This window comes from Trematomus bernacchii, unplaced genomic scaffold (genome assembly GCF_902827165.1).
Source record: "Trematomus bernacchii unplaced genomic scaffold, fTreBer1.1, whole genome shotgun sequence".
Lineage (NCBI taxonomy): Eukaryota > Metazoa > Chordata > Actinopteri > Perciformes > Nototheniidae > Trematomus > Trematomus bernacchii.
In genome coordinates, this window is record NW_022987839.1 from 6,651,830 (window position 1) to 6,667,378 (window position 15,549).

A 15,549-nucleotide genomic window follows, 5' to 3' on the forward strand; every position below is an offset into this window, starting at 1 on the left:
GTTGGATTAAAGACTCAATGTGAAAAAAATCCAAATATGTCGCCACCTTTTTGTTAAACAGAGGTAATTCTGCTGTCTGCAAACACACTCAGGACAGGCCCTGGCTGTGTTCTAAATACAGTCTTTGTTACTCAACAGTGAGAGACCTTAATTTAGCACAGCTTTTCTCATGTATCACAATACAATTATATTTATATAGTATGAGTATTATCATATATTTTTACATTCTGAAATGTGTTGGACAGATAGATCTAAACCTGTAAGGTCACAAAGGCTCTCAAATAGACACTAACTCTTGGTAGCAGAACTCCCACTGACTGTCAACATCAGACAAGTATTATCACTTTATTAATTGTAGAAAATCAGAGAAACATACACTTAAGTGAAGGAATTAGAACCATACACCAGCACAAAGGCTTGGAATTAGTTATGAAATAATATTTTTCATTAACACTAGACTGTTAAATCTCAATTTTATCCTAAATGGATTATTAGAATCTCAAATAATTTCCTAAATGTGAGGCAAACTAAATTGAATATAAACATAATGGTGTATACAACTTATCCTGTTTAACAAGTCATTGTTTTAACCACATTTTCAAATAAATAACATGACCTCTTAAGCGTCTCATAATATTAGCTTTATCTCCATCCCTCACAAGGGAAGGTGTTTTACATTACAAATTAAAGGAATAAATATAGGATATTTTAATACAAAAAACAGTAAATCAAACAATCAAATGTCCATAGGATATATCAGGGTTTGTTGTTATATGTGACACAAAATAAAGGAAATAGACCTCATAAATGTAAAGAGACAACACTAGTTTGATCATGGAACTTGTTAATGTTCATGTCAATTTTTTCATCTTATTTTGGTCATTAATGTAGGCTTCTGCTCTTCTTACTTTTATTCGTAATGAAATACCTATTATGTAGTAGTTCGGAAAGCTCAAAATAAGGTACAGATAATATCCAAACAGAGAATATCACAAAATTGAAAAATGAAATGGGTAAAAATAACCAAATCACAACGAGAAAAATATCTAAATTAGAAGTGCTCTTTATAGCTACTCCCTTAAAAAGAGAACCACATTTAACCTTAAGGGGGAGATTATATAATAATAGAGCTTTATTTATATAGCACTTTTCATACAGCACATGCTGCTCAAAGTGTTTTACAAAATGGCAGACATCACAAGAAAAAAATAAACAACAAGAAATTCCCCTCAGATCAGATGTTAAGACCTTTACAGATACATGCAGCAACATATAACATTTTAACAGGTTAAGAGACACAAGGAGGCAAAAGGTATGATAATACAAATAAAATACAATCAAGTAAATAATGATTTATCTCGGAAAGATAATAAATAATATAAGATAAAACCTTTTAAGATAAATAAATATATATATATATATATATCAAAGTAGGTAAATAATAAAGACTAAAATACCTTAAAGCTCCCATGTCATGCTTTTCCGGTTATTACCCGTCCCCTTGTGTGTTATGAAGGTTTTTATGCATGTAAACGGTGTGCAGAGTCAAAACCCTCAAAGTACACCCTGTAGCGAGTAAAACTCTAACACAGAAAATACCTCCCCAAAACGCCTCGTTGGAGATACGTCACTGCCCATTTGATTCTTCCGGGTACCGCCTGATGTCATGCGGTACCCGGAACGAAATGGACCAATCCCGAAGAGCTATGGCCACACCAGCAGCGGCGTGTTCCTCCTCCAGAGGTTCGAAGAACCGGCATTTCACAGACGAAAGCTTCCAAAACATTGCCCAGTTTGAGGCCGGATATGCACAGCTTGTTTGGACCGTTTGGAGCAGGGGAAGATCCGGGTATACAACCTGTAAGTTTGCATTGTTATTTGTGTATTTATCAAACAAGACTGTTTAAATGTGTAAACTGTGTTGGACTGCTAAGCCATTGACACAGTGCTAACTGTGCTAACTAAGTTGCTAGAGTTTCCATATATCAACTCTAATATCAGCAGATGGCCTTGCATACATGTATCTCATAGCAGGAGAATGTCTGCATTCACACACAAAATACCTATTGACAGTATACCCCGGGTGATTTGCCGTGCGGTCAGTCGCAAAACGTAATTACATTATAGCTGGCGTAGCGTGTATGCAACCGATCTAACACACGGAGCTAGAGCTAGATTTGGTCGTAAAAACATTTGTGTGATGCTACGTTGCTAGCGTTTAAATATATCAACTACAATGTCAGCAGATGGCCTTACATGTTTGTCATGGCAGGAGAATGTCTGCAGGCACACACACGGAATACTCATACAGTATAGTCCGGGTGATTTACCGTACATTGTGACAGTACATATACTGCATGTAGCTAACGAGGCTAGCTGTATGCTAGCGCAAAACAATGTATTCATGCAAGTTACATTGTATGGTAGCAGAATACCCGTATACGATTGCAATTATAAACACGTTATTGCTAGCCTAATATGAACCACTAGCTTTTGTTCATAGTAGTTTTATTACACTGCATTATAGTTGCCTTTCCTCCAAGCTAACGTTCATATCGTGTTAGCTACCAAGGTAAACAAAGCTAGGTTAGCATATTAGCAGGCAAGCTGTTCATTACACAACTACTACTAACGAATCTAAAACAACTAAGTTTCTCTAATATTTTGTGATTTGCATTTGATTTCGTCCAGCCAGATCCTGGCGGACAATCCATGACGGGGACGGGACTTCTACTACTACTGAGGCCTCGTGCTAAAAGGCACCGCACCGCACCGGCTGTGCGCAGGCAAGAGGAGGAGGAATGGATGATATACCGTGTGTATATATGTATATTTATGTTCATTTTGTACATTTCTAAAAATAAAGTTTAATGGAAATACTTAGTAGGCCTATCCTTTCTTCCCTGAATTCATATATTAGCAAACCATGATTTGATTTCTCATCAAACAGTAGTAGTTTATTACAGGTAAAAATAACTTACTCTTTGTTATGTCGGCTCGTAGGCCACAACGGAAAGGCAAGGAGACATACACGAGTTTACAAAACCACGGCACATTTATTGTGGTAAATGCAGAGATAGGTGGTCGAGGGGAGAGGGTCGCTCAGTTCGTCCTTCTGCAGCCGCTTTGGAGAGAGACTCCGGGCCGCTGGGATTAATAGCACCGGCTACGGAGGTGTCCGTGATCGCGCTGATTACCCTCTTCAGCTCCACCCCACCGTAAGCCCTGCAACACACCTGCACAAAGGCCCTGGGGCCGTCACACTCTTCTATAACAACAGTTGTAGGTTCAGTTCGGTTAGTTAGTATAAAATATCAGCTGTACCATTACACTGATGTTCCCCGAAAAAAGCGGGCGGAGCCTCTCTGGTGGTTGACTAATCAGAACAGAGTGGCCGAGCTGACCAATCGGAGCACACTAGGCTCACAGGGAGGGGGGGGGCAAGAGCTCCAACGAGTCGTTTAGTGGAGAAAGTGAATACTGCTGAATACACATGCTTGACAGAGATGCTGTATGCGAAACCAATGTGAGTTTGGAAAATTGCACAGTATAAATCTATTTTAGTATACCTCAACAATGTAATTATGATCAGTGGAAATGGCCATGACATGGGCCCTTTAAAGGGCGGCTGTCGCTAATAAAAAGCCAATCTAAAAAGATGTGTCTTTAGCTGTCGTTTAAACACGTCCACTGAGTCCTCTCTGATATTTCCTGGTGTTCCACAGTTTGGGAGCGTAGTGGATGAAAGCCTCACCCATTTTATTTTGGGGGAATTTAGGGATATTTAAAAAGCTGAAGTGGACCTCAGGGCTCGTCCAGGGACATACAACGAGACTCTGTGAGATACGTGGCTGCCAAACCATTAAGAGCTTTAAAAACCACTAAATATTTTTTTAAATAAATTCTAAAAGACACTGGCAGCCGATGTAGTTCAGATAAAACAGGAGTAATGTGCTCTCTTTTTCTGTTTTTTTGTTAAAAGCCTGCGGCGGAGTTCTGGATAAGTTGAAGCTTTTCTATTGATTTTTTTTGGAAGACCAGCGAAGAGTGCATTACAGTAGTCCAACTTACTTGATATGAATGTATGAGCTTTTCAGCCTCTGGTCGGTTTAAAAATGAGCGTACTTTGGCAATATTTCTTAGGTGAAAGAAGGCTGTCTTATGGGGCATTTCCACCATGGCGCGGAGCGCGGTTTAAGCGTGCCGTGTCGTGCCGGGCCCGTTTTTGGTTGCGCTTCCACTAGGCCTAGTTCTGGCCCGGGGGTACTTTTTCACCTCTTTTCTGGCCCGACAAAATCGTGGTTCTATCGGGGCCAACAAACAGGGCTGAGTCGGGCTGAGTATGCTAAACTAGAGAGAGAATCGCTGGCAAGGAGGCTACAACAAGATGAACATATTTGACCGTGATTTAATTGTAATACACGTTTCAAAATGATGCCGAAGTAACAACATACTGATACCGGTTAGTAAAAACCATGAATTAATGATTTGGCAAGTTTGCAGACAGACGGCAGGCAACACACCTTTTAAAATGTGTGTTTTCTGAATGGAGTTTGGCTAAGCTAACTCAATATATGCTCCGACCGTCCACACTCACAACAACGGCCTATACAGACATAAATAAAGCAGCGACTGTACTCGCCATGACACAGGCAGTCTGTGGTGTGTACTTGTTTAACTTTTGTCTAGTTTCTGAACATATATAAGGAGCTGTGAGCTCTGAGTGCTAACAGCTAACGGCTGTGTTGTTTTTCTGGGGTTCTCATTGAAGATGACGTCACGGCTCCGCCTACACTGCGTTACTATAGTAACTACCCCAGTTCCTAAACTGTAATGGAAGCGCAGCATGAAGTGAGCCGGCCCTAACAAGGCCCAACGCGGCCTAGCAGTACCGAGCGAGGCCGAGGCCGACCATGTGGTGGAAATGCGCCATTAGTCACCCTGCTTATATGAGGTATACAATTTAAGTCTGAATAAAAAAAATGTATATACTCGATATACTTTAAATACTTGATAAAGAAGGCATGCATCAGTACTATCATACATTATGGCAGAAGATGACATGGTATTTTACATGCAGAAGGCAAAGAATACCAGGATGTTGTACTGCATCTGGTTGTATTGTGTAGCATCATTTTTGGGGATTTTCTGTCCCTCAATTCTTTGCATGTATACATTTGAGAAAGAGGGTCAACCTTCCAGTTGCAATTGTGCTTCTACATATCCATACTACATATGTACTGTAATAGGAGGAGACCTGAAACTAAAATGTATTCCCACATTGGGAGCACCGGGAAAAAAAGGACAATTTATTTTAAAGAGAGCAATCTCTGAACTTAGATAAGTATACTGTGGAAGCTAAACCCAACAACAAATATATTATTTGTTTAATGTTCAAAATGGGTGTTGCAACATGCACAAATGAAACCTAAAAGGGACAATGAATCAATCAGATCTTGCCACAGATCACATCAAATATATAAGAATATATGATAAAGTATTGCAAACTGTTTACAGGGATGCAAACTCATCAGGTATGAAAAAGGTGACAAGGATCCGAGCCCCCCGACCCCATGGAATATCGGCTTTAAAATGAGGAATAACAGAGGATTTTAGCAGTCAGAACAACTAAGGCGCCGTTTACACGAGGACAAAACTGCTTGTATCTGTAGTTTCGCGTGCGTATAGCCCTATTATTTACACAAGGCCGATAGAAACGGACCCCACAAACGATAACGGGTCCCAAGGTGGATAGATTAGCAAACGAAACGCTCTGGGGGTCAACCGAGTCCGTGTAATCACCTCTATACGAATATTTCCTGAAAAAATAACGATAGCCCCACCTCTCCCCACCTCTCCTGCTCACTGCTGTAGCATGGCCACTAGCCATCTGTAACGATCAACTATTAAAAATAGCTGTGTTAATTAAACGCACAAGGGGTTCTTGAATGAAATAATATTATAAAAGGCAAACCAGAATTGTTAACGCCCAATATACTCCTTAAACAAAATAAACAGAGTCAGATTTCATGCATTGATCCATTATATTGACAATTTTCCAGCCAAACAACACAAACAAAATTAAACAGTCTGCTCTGCGATACACCAAACTTGTCTTTACTGCCTAATCCAGGCCATTATTGTTCATTGCTCCTGCGCCCGTCGGCGGCAAAAAGAGAAATGTTTGTAGGCAGAGGACCGGCGTGTCCCAGAGGAGCGATCTCACCCGGTGTTTGTAGAGAATATCTCTCTTTCTGAGCGCGTCCTCTCCACGGAGACGTGCTTCTTGGTCGGTCGATGCAATATCCACAGATTCGGTTTCTTTCAGTTAACTTCCCCGTTGCATTTATCCATATGCTGAGGAAATTACTATATCCCGCTGAATACCAGCAATCGCCACACACACTTCCTCCTGTCAGTAGCTACTGCTAGTGCTACTGCTACTGACCATGCTACAGATATTAGTGCAAAATCTACAGCTCCTCTACCACAACCATCAGCAACAAGTGGATATGGAGAATTACATGAACTACATGTTGCTAAATCCACCGCGGGGCATAAACAGAAGGGTAGCCATGGCAACATTGCTGCGGGGCTGCTCGAGAGTCTTCTTCGCTTTTGGTGTATTTTGTGGCGGAAGTTACAGCGCCACTTACAGTCCCGGCATATGTACTACAGCGTTTCCAGCGGTCTCGTTTGAACAGACACGTTAAATGAAACGAATGCATGTGAACGGAAGACTTTTTTGAATACGCATACTGTGCATAAACGCAAACGTTCCCGTGTGCACAACGCCTAAAGCAGTTAATAATAACAGAAACGCCAAAGAGTCACATCTAATAGAAATATATAAAAGCATTTATTTTAATTGTGTAGCAGTCAGTTTACATGTATAATTTTGGCAGCACTGTTGAGCATTTTGAAAATGTATTTTCATGCCTCTAAGGCTTATGCTGCGTTCACACCGGACGCAATGCGATCGCTCTAATCGCTCCTATCGCATCGCTCTAAACGCTGGAGTTTCACCGCGGCTGCCAGCTGTGTTTACTCTGAAGTAAAAATATATGATTCTAAACTGTATTGAAGTAAACATGTATTGTTTGAACTGTTTTAAGTAATCACATATATAGAAATTATATTCTCACTTACAACTCACTGACCCAGAGATCCTGTTTCACACATACACCTCCTTTTCACCAGCACACACACACATATTCTTTTCAAGGTTCTTTATGGGCATCATTATATCTGTGTACAAGGTTTAATTGTATGAGAAAGAATAGTTTATGTGAAAGATGCCATGAGAAAGTAAGGGAGTGGATATCGGGGCAGAGATAAGATTGACTTTGACCTTGTGGAATCTTAGAATCTCACGTTCTGGTCAGAACTCTGATTCGCTGTATTGAACCCGACCAGAAGTGAATCCAACCAGTAAAACACCTGGGGGATGTGAGCAGCTCACACAGCTCCTCCTCACGGACTCTCTAATTCGCTTCGGAGTAAAATGGGAAGGGAGAAGTCAACACATCTCCGCCCCAAAATATGAATATGAATACTGTTGTTTTTGTATGAAAATGCTTCTGGTTTGCTGAAGGCTGGTCTAGAGACGTGTAAACCGCATCACAAACCTGAAGTCCGTACTTCTCGTTTTCTGAAGGCTGGTCTGTCTACCTGTAAACCGCATCACAAGCCTGAAGTCCGGAGTACTCTGTAAAACTTGTATACGTGTTTTGTTTCCTACCAGAGTAAACTCAGATAATTGTTATAACTTTTGATTCCGGTGTTTTCAATTCCTTTCTTTATTAAATAGAGATCAGCCTCATCCAACGAACGGCGCAGAGCAGAAGGGGGGGGGCTATCAGCCACCACCAATACATGCTCTAACAACTCGCATCATTCAAACAAGACGCGCTGGCTCGGGAGCTACAACTACAACAAAATGAACATATTTTACAGTGATTAAATTGTAATACACGTTTCTAAATGATGCCGAAGTAACAACATACTATACCGGTTAGTAAAAACCATGAATTAATGCTTGACAAGACGGCAGGCGAAAAATCTTTTAAAATGCTTGTTTTCTGAATGAAGATCGGGTCTACCAGGCTAAGCTAACGTTGTATATGCTCATTCCACACTCATAACAATGGCCTACAGACATAAATAAACTAGCGACTGTATTCGCCATGGCACAGACAGTCTGTGGTTTGTACTTGTTTAACTTTTGTCCAGTTTCTGAACAGATATGAGGAGCTGTGAGCTCTGTGTGCTAACTGCTAACAGCTAACGGCTGATGTTGTATGGTTGAACGTCAGTGACGGCAGGCTGAGATCCTCACCGCTGATTGGCTTCCGCGAGAACGCGTCACGTGAATTTGACGCTCGAGTTGAAAAAATTGAACTCTCGCGTTTAATGCGGCACCGTTCAATCGCGTGATTCGCGTGATTCGCGCCGCGTCCACCGCTTCATGCGCGCCGTCGGAGCGAATTTGCGTCTGTCCGCGTCTCTGCATTGACTTTACATGTAATCGCGCCGCCCCCAAACATCGCATCGCGTCCGGTGTGAACGCAGCATTAGTCTTTCTATCTGTATAGCCAGTGGTGTAAAGTAACTAAGTTCATAAACTCAAGTACTATACTTGGGTACAATTTTGAGATACTTGTACTTTACTTAAGTATTTCAATGTTTTGCTACTTTGTTCTTCTACTCCTCTACAGTTCAGAGGTAAAAGGTGTACTTTTACTCCACTACATGTATTAATACCTTTAGTAACTTTACAGATGTGGATGAATGATGTGAAATCTAATCAAGTGTTAAATCAGACTTTAGTTCCACCTGGAGTAAATTCACAAGCTACCCTGCAGTATACAAAGTCATTCAAACTAGCTGCACCTTTACCAGCTTTGATAACACTTCAATGATCAATCATTATAAAACATATCATATATATTATTCTGAAATGGACCAATCTGCACAATGACTACTTTACTGTCGCTACTTTAACTATATTTTGATGATAATACTTTTATACTTTTACTTGAGGAACATTTTGAATGCAGTACTTTTACTGTAACAGAGTATTCCTACACTCTGGTACTTCTACTTTTACTCAAGTACAAGATCTGAGTACTTCTACTTTTATATCCATGTCCATATCGAGATAAAGATAAATAATCTGAATTCAGTGTGCAGTGTACTTTTGCGGGGGTGAGCAGCAGAGGTGGGGAGAGGCGGGGCTATTGCGTCGTCATTATCAGAAAATGATGACCGTATAGGCTACCACACGGAGCCGTATGACCCCCCAGAGCACTCCGTTCCCAGATCTATCCACCTTTGGACCCGTTGTCGTTTGCAGGGTCCGTTTCTATCGTTCCGTTACGGCGTCGTGTGGCAAAAAGGGCTATACGCAAGAGAAATATGCGGATACAACCCGTTTTCGTTCCCGTGGGGCCTGGGCCTAAAATGCTCGGTTTGCTGACAACGCCACCGGGGGGGGGGCACAGAGCCCACCAGGAAGGGAGAATGTTTACTGCACCCCTGGAAAGAGGTTTAAAATGACTTGTGAATACTTAAGTTTATTGAATGAAAAGTTATCTATGGGGAAACTCATACATACCAGCCAGTGCGGCCAGTCGCAGCCACAGAGCCCACAAGGAAGGGAGAGAGAGAGACTCAACAATTCCACGGCCAAATCCCACTGTGACATGAATGACAGTCAATACACCAGAGGAACCAAGCTGAAGGTGAGAAAACGGCAGACAATGGCAACTCACCAATAGTTGCAACACTGCAAGACCAGGGAGCCTCCGGCGGAGCAAATCCTCCTCAAAAGCACCGGGCGTCAGCTGCGCTAAGACAGAGTATACTAGTGTCAAGCCGGGTGTTGCTTGTGCCCAATGCCCATGAATAAATGACAGAATGCAAGATGCTTTACCTGTCTGGTAGAGAGTGTGATGCGCATGCGCGAGCTGCCACGCCAAACAATCTACGCAGCCACGCCAGGCTGCAGCCACAAAGGAGAAGCGGAGGGGGAGGGACTCGGGAGCAGATTTGTCACATCCACTTAAAGGAAACCTATCATGCTATATTTAAATGATATATTGTAGGGCCATACCTATATAAGGTATATTTATACGTTTCTGTTTTCGAAATACCAAACAGATCATGCATTTTAGCCATGCCTCATTTCGCTCTATGTTGTTTGCTGTCTACGGATCTGATTTTGTGAGCTGCAGCTGACCACGTCTATATAGAGCCGTTATTAATTTGTTTTAAAGCTCAATAAATAACAAAGAAGACCTTTGACTGGCACTTTTATAATTTTGTCCGGAAGATTTAAACGTTAATGGACATCTTGACCGGCGAAAGAAACTGAAACTGAAACTCTGCCGCACGGTCCCCTCGTTCCTGGAAGAGGCGGAGAGGTGGGTGTTTGTCATCTGCTGGTGGACTAACCGAAGATAATTACAGTGCTTGCCTCGACGGGGAGGGATTGCATTGAATTAAAGCAGCAGAAGGAGCAAACGCTTGCCTCGGGGAGGGAGAAAGAAAGCCACAGCGGAGAATAAACAGAAGGGTAACCATGGTAACCAAGTCTTCTTCGCTGCTTTTGTGGCAGACTACAGCGCCACTTACAGGCCTGTTATATGTACTACAGCGTCTCCAGTGCTTTCGAGCGGCAATGGCCGGCCGTGGCCCAACCCCACATTCCCCTGATAGCCCAATAGCTGTAGCGCCACTTTCCTAACGTCAGTAAAGTGTTCAAATCTGGATCAGTTTTAATCAGATCCGTTGCAGCCCCTTTTTTAGAGATTTGGGTATGGAGGAAAATAGAGAGGGTTGTGTTTCTGACACTTGGTGAGTTCCCTGGAACACCGGGGACACATATTCATGTATAAAAGACGTACAAAAGTGCATTTTGCATGATAGGTCCCCTTTAAGTAATCATAACACAAAGCTAAAAGTTAATCTGTTTTTCCTTTCTCTTTTCAAGAGTGCTTCAGAGGATGGCTGAATTCACAAAACGTGGAGAAGACCGAGAGGGAAAAGTTGGCCGGTTACTACATTTCACAAAAACTACAGGACCTTGTGAAAAGCGGAAAGAAACAGTTGAAGGAAACTGCTTAAAAATATGAAGTAATGGGTGTTTTGAAAATGTTTTCAAATTTGTGTTAATGTTCATTGTGTGTTATAAATTATTTTCCTGCTTCTAATCATTTGATGTATGAGTATTTATTTACAGACAATACATTCTATACATTCTGGTACCTTTCTGGTAAGGTAGGTGCTCTGATCTGAAATGATAGATTGAGCTACTGCAATTGGGAGAGAGTTTCATCATCATATATGATCAGCTTAACCATCAAGTAATCCCAGCTAAAGTTCTACTCAAGATCATACAAGTCTGACCAGCTAATGGTGACCAGCTAGAACACTGTGACCACCAGCTTTTACCAGCTATCCTGACCAGCTAATGGTGACCAGCTACTAGACCACTGTGACCACCAGCTTTTACCAGCTAAGCCAGCTATCCCGACCAGCTACTGGTGACCAGCTAGACCAGTGGTTCCCAAACTGTGTGCCGCGGCACACTGGTGTGCCGTGAGGCAAGTCCGGGTGTGCCGTGGGATTTTGTGACAACCATACGTTATTATTGCAATATACGACTACACAAAAATAATTATTTTTTAATTTACTATATCAGTACTTTGTATGCACTCATTTCATAATACAGAGGCAAACTCTATACCTAAAAACAATTATTTTAATAAAAATCCTCACGGAACCCCATATTTCGCAGGTAACGCAGTTGCAGGTGGGAATTATACGACCGTGACACACCGAAGGCTGAAGGACAACATTAAAACAAAGAAACACGCAAGAGGGAAAATGGAGCGCTTTCTTGTGCGGAGCAAACCACCAACCACCAGTGCAGAGATTGCCGAAAACCCACCACCGAAAGAAAAGAGGAAAAAAACTGTCAGCAGACAGTATCATGACAGTTACTTGTCTTATGGCTTCAGTTGGACCGGGGATGGCAACAATCCTCAACCCGAGTGCGTCGTCTGTCGGGAGAAGTTAGCTAATGCGAACATGGTTCCAAGCAAGCTGAAGAGGCACTTGGAAACCAAACATCCCTTCCATGTTCAGAGAAACTTGGCCTACTTCATAAGAGCGCGGGATCTGAACCAGAGGCAGCAAGACCGTTTGTTGGATTGTGTGAAAGTGTCTGAAAAGGCAATGGAGGCTAGTTACATGCTAGCGGAGCTCATTGCAAAGCAGAAGAAACCTCACACAATAGCGGAGACACTCATCCTCCCCGCTTGCAAAAAAATTGTAGGTATCATGCTGGGTCCAGATGCCGCAAATGAGCTATCCAAAGTGCCGTCGTCTGATAATACCATCAAAAGAAGAATCGACGACATGTCAGAGGACATTGAGCAACAATTGACAGAGAAACTGCAGGCGAGCGGCAGATTTTCCCTACAAATAGACGAATCGACAGACATAAGTGGGGCTGCCCAACTTCTGGCAAACGTCAGATATGTTGATGCTGACTCTATCAAAGAGATGTTTTTCTTCTGCAAAGAAATGGAAAGCCATACTACGGGAGAAGAAATATTCAGGGTAACTCATAACTATTTAAAAGAGAACAGTCTGACCTGGAATATGTGCGTCAGTATTTGCACAGATGGTGCAGCAAGCATGACGGGGAGAGTGAAAGGATTTATTGCTAAGGTGAGAGCACAAAACCCACATATCGTCACAAACCACTGCATTTTGCATAGAGAGGCATTAGTTGCCAAAACCATGCCCCTGGAGTTGACTGAGGTGCTGAATCAGGCTGTGCAGGTGGTGAATTACATAAAATCAAGGCCCCTGAAATCTTGCCTCTTCTCCCAGCTATGCGCCGAGATGGGAGCCGACCACCAAAACCTGATCCTCCACACAGAGGTACGTTGGCTGTCACGGGGGAAAGTCCTATCCCGTCTTTATGAGCTTCGGGAAGAGCTTTTGGATTTTTCACGTGAACACGCTGTCCCACATAAAGACAAGCTCGCGGATGAGAGGTGGTGCGCCAGGCTGGCTTACCTCACTGACATATTTGGGCATCTCAACGAGTTAAACGCCAAGCTTCAGGGCAGGAATGAAAACATTTTAACATCCACAGACAAGATTCGGGGGTTTATGGGCAAACTTATCCTGTGGCGCGAGGCTTTGGAACAGGGCTCCATGGACATGTTCCCGCTGGCATCAGCTGCGCCGCAGGCAGCAAGGGAGCGCGCTGTATATGCCGAACACCTTCAGACCTTAAAAGAGAGGTTTGACCGCTATTTTCCACATGTGGCTGACATCGAGGACTATGACTGGATCCAAGACCCATTCCACCCGGAACTCTCATCAGAAAAGCTCACTATGAAAGAGAGAGAGGAGTGCGCAGAGCTCCGTGTGGACCGCACACTGAAACTCAAATTTAGTGAGCTCCCACTGGATCAGTTTTGGTTGGCTTCTGCATCGGAGTACCCAAGCATCTCCCACCACGCGATTGAGCAACTTCTTCTTTTTCCCACGACCTACCTGTGTGAGTTGGCGTTCTCTACTCTGGTTTACATGAAGAACAACAGGAGGTCACGGCTCTCTGTTGAACAGGACTTGCGAGTGGCCCTCTCCTCAGTGCCACCAAGGATTAAAAAAATCTGCGCGCCCCGACAGGCACATGTATCTCAATAATTTGTAAGTCGGCAAAAATATTTACAATAGCACATGTTTCTATGCTGATTGCTGAAATGTTATATTTATAATTTGTAGTTCAGGACCATGGACAGTGCAGCTTCCTTGCATTGACAGTTCTGTGTGCTGAATTTCTGCTGAGTCTTTGCCTCATTTTTTATTGTGTGACCTGTCTGGTTTAAATGAGTGTGTTGCTGCTTTGATGAAGCCTAATTTCATAAAGTTTCAAATTAATTGAAATATTTCGTTAATAAATATTTCATGAGTAATATAGTTGTCTTTGTCACATTTTATTTGGCATTAGTAAATAATTATGCACATTTACAGATATTTTACATGATATGAGTGATAACACGTGTTATACGGGCTATTTTGCAAAATAGGTGTGCCTTGAGATTTTTTTTTGTCCTTTGGTGTGCCTTGGGCCCAAAAAGTTTGGGAACCACTGAGCTAGACCACTGTGACCACCAGCTTTTACCAGCTAAACCAGCTATCCCGACCAGCTAATGGTGACCAGCTAGACCACTGTGACCAAACCAGCTATCCTGACCAGCTAGACCACTGTGACCACCAGCTTTTACCAGCTAAACCAGCTATCCCGACCAGCTAATGGTGACCAGCTAGACCACTGTGACCAAACCAGCTATCCTGACCAGCTAGTGTCCAAAACCCCTCTTAACCAGCAAACTAATCCAGCCTAATATTGACCAGCCTTGTTGGTCTTAGCTGGTTTTTTCAGCAGGGATATGTGATAAACAGTCAGAAGATTATGCTTTATTTTAAGAGTATGCAGAATACCAATACATGAGAGAAAGAAACAAGCACCTTTAACCTGTGTTAAATAATAAATTAAGTTAAAATCCTAGTCAGACATGTGTGGAGCCAAAACACCTAAGAAGCCTATTTAAAGTCTCTAAAGTTTATTAAAGGTGTTTCTTGGAGCAGATTTTGTGATTGTATTGTAATAGTCTTTAATGAGTGTAACAAATAACAAGTAATCAAGTTTCTCAAAAACAGCCCCCGATTTAAATGTTCCAACTGTTTGTGTGTTTTTTGTAAATGCGTTTCTGCTGTGTCTTTTAAAGTTAAACATACGAAATTAAAAGACGCAAAATGTATAAATAAAAATCATAAAAGTGATATGATAAAGTATACTATAGAGCATGGGTCGGCAACAGGCGGCCCGCGGGCCATTGTTGGCCTGCCAGCAATAATATTTGGCCCGTCATTTTGAGAATAAAAAAATATTTTGAGATTTTTTTTTTTTTTTTTACAACATCGGACTGACAGTTGCACATATAGGCTATAATGTACGAATAGAGAATCTACCTACACCTGAAGAATGCTTATTGTACTTTTATCTATGTTGAGAATGAATGACATACAGCACAGGCACAATCAGGCAGTGGGGTGCACTGACGTCAATTAAAGTACTTATTTAAAGGACACCTATCATGCTATATTTAAATGATATATTGTAGGGCCATACCTATATAAGGTGTATTTATACGTTTCTGTTTTCAAAATACCAAACAGATCATGCATTTTAGCCATGCCTCATTTCACTCTATTTGCTGTTCTCCAGCCCTGTTTTTGCAGGGGGCTGATTCTGTGAGCTGCAGCTGACCACGCCCCCCTGCAGGAGAGGGGAGCGTGCTCTGATCAAGTCAGAAGAGGGGGAGAAAAAGAGATCTCCGTCCTCCGTGTTTTATTCTTATATTATTATATAGAGTCGTTATTCATTTGTTTTAAAGCTCAATAAATAACAAAGAAGACCTTTGACCGGCACTTTTCTAATTTTGTCCGGAAGATTTCAAC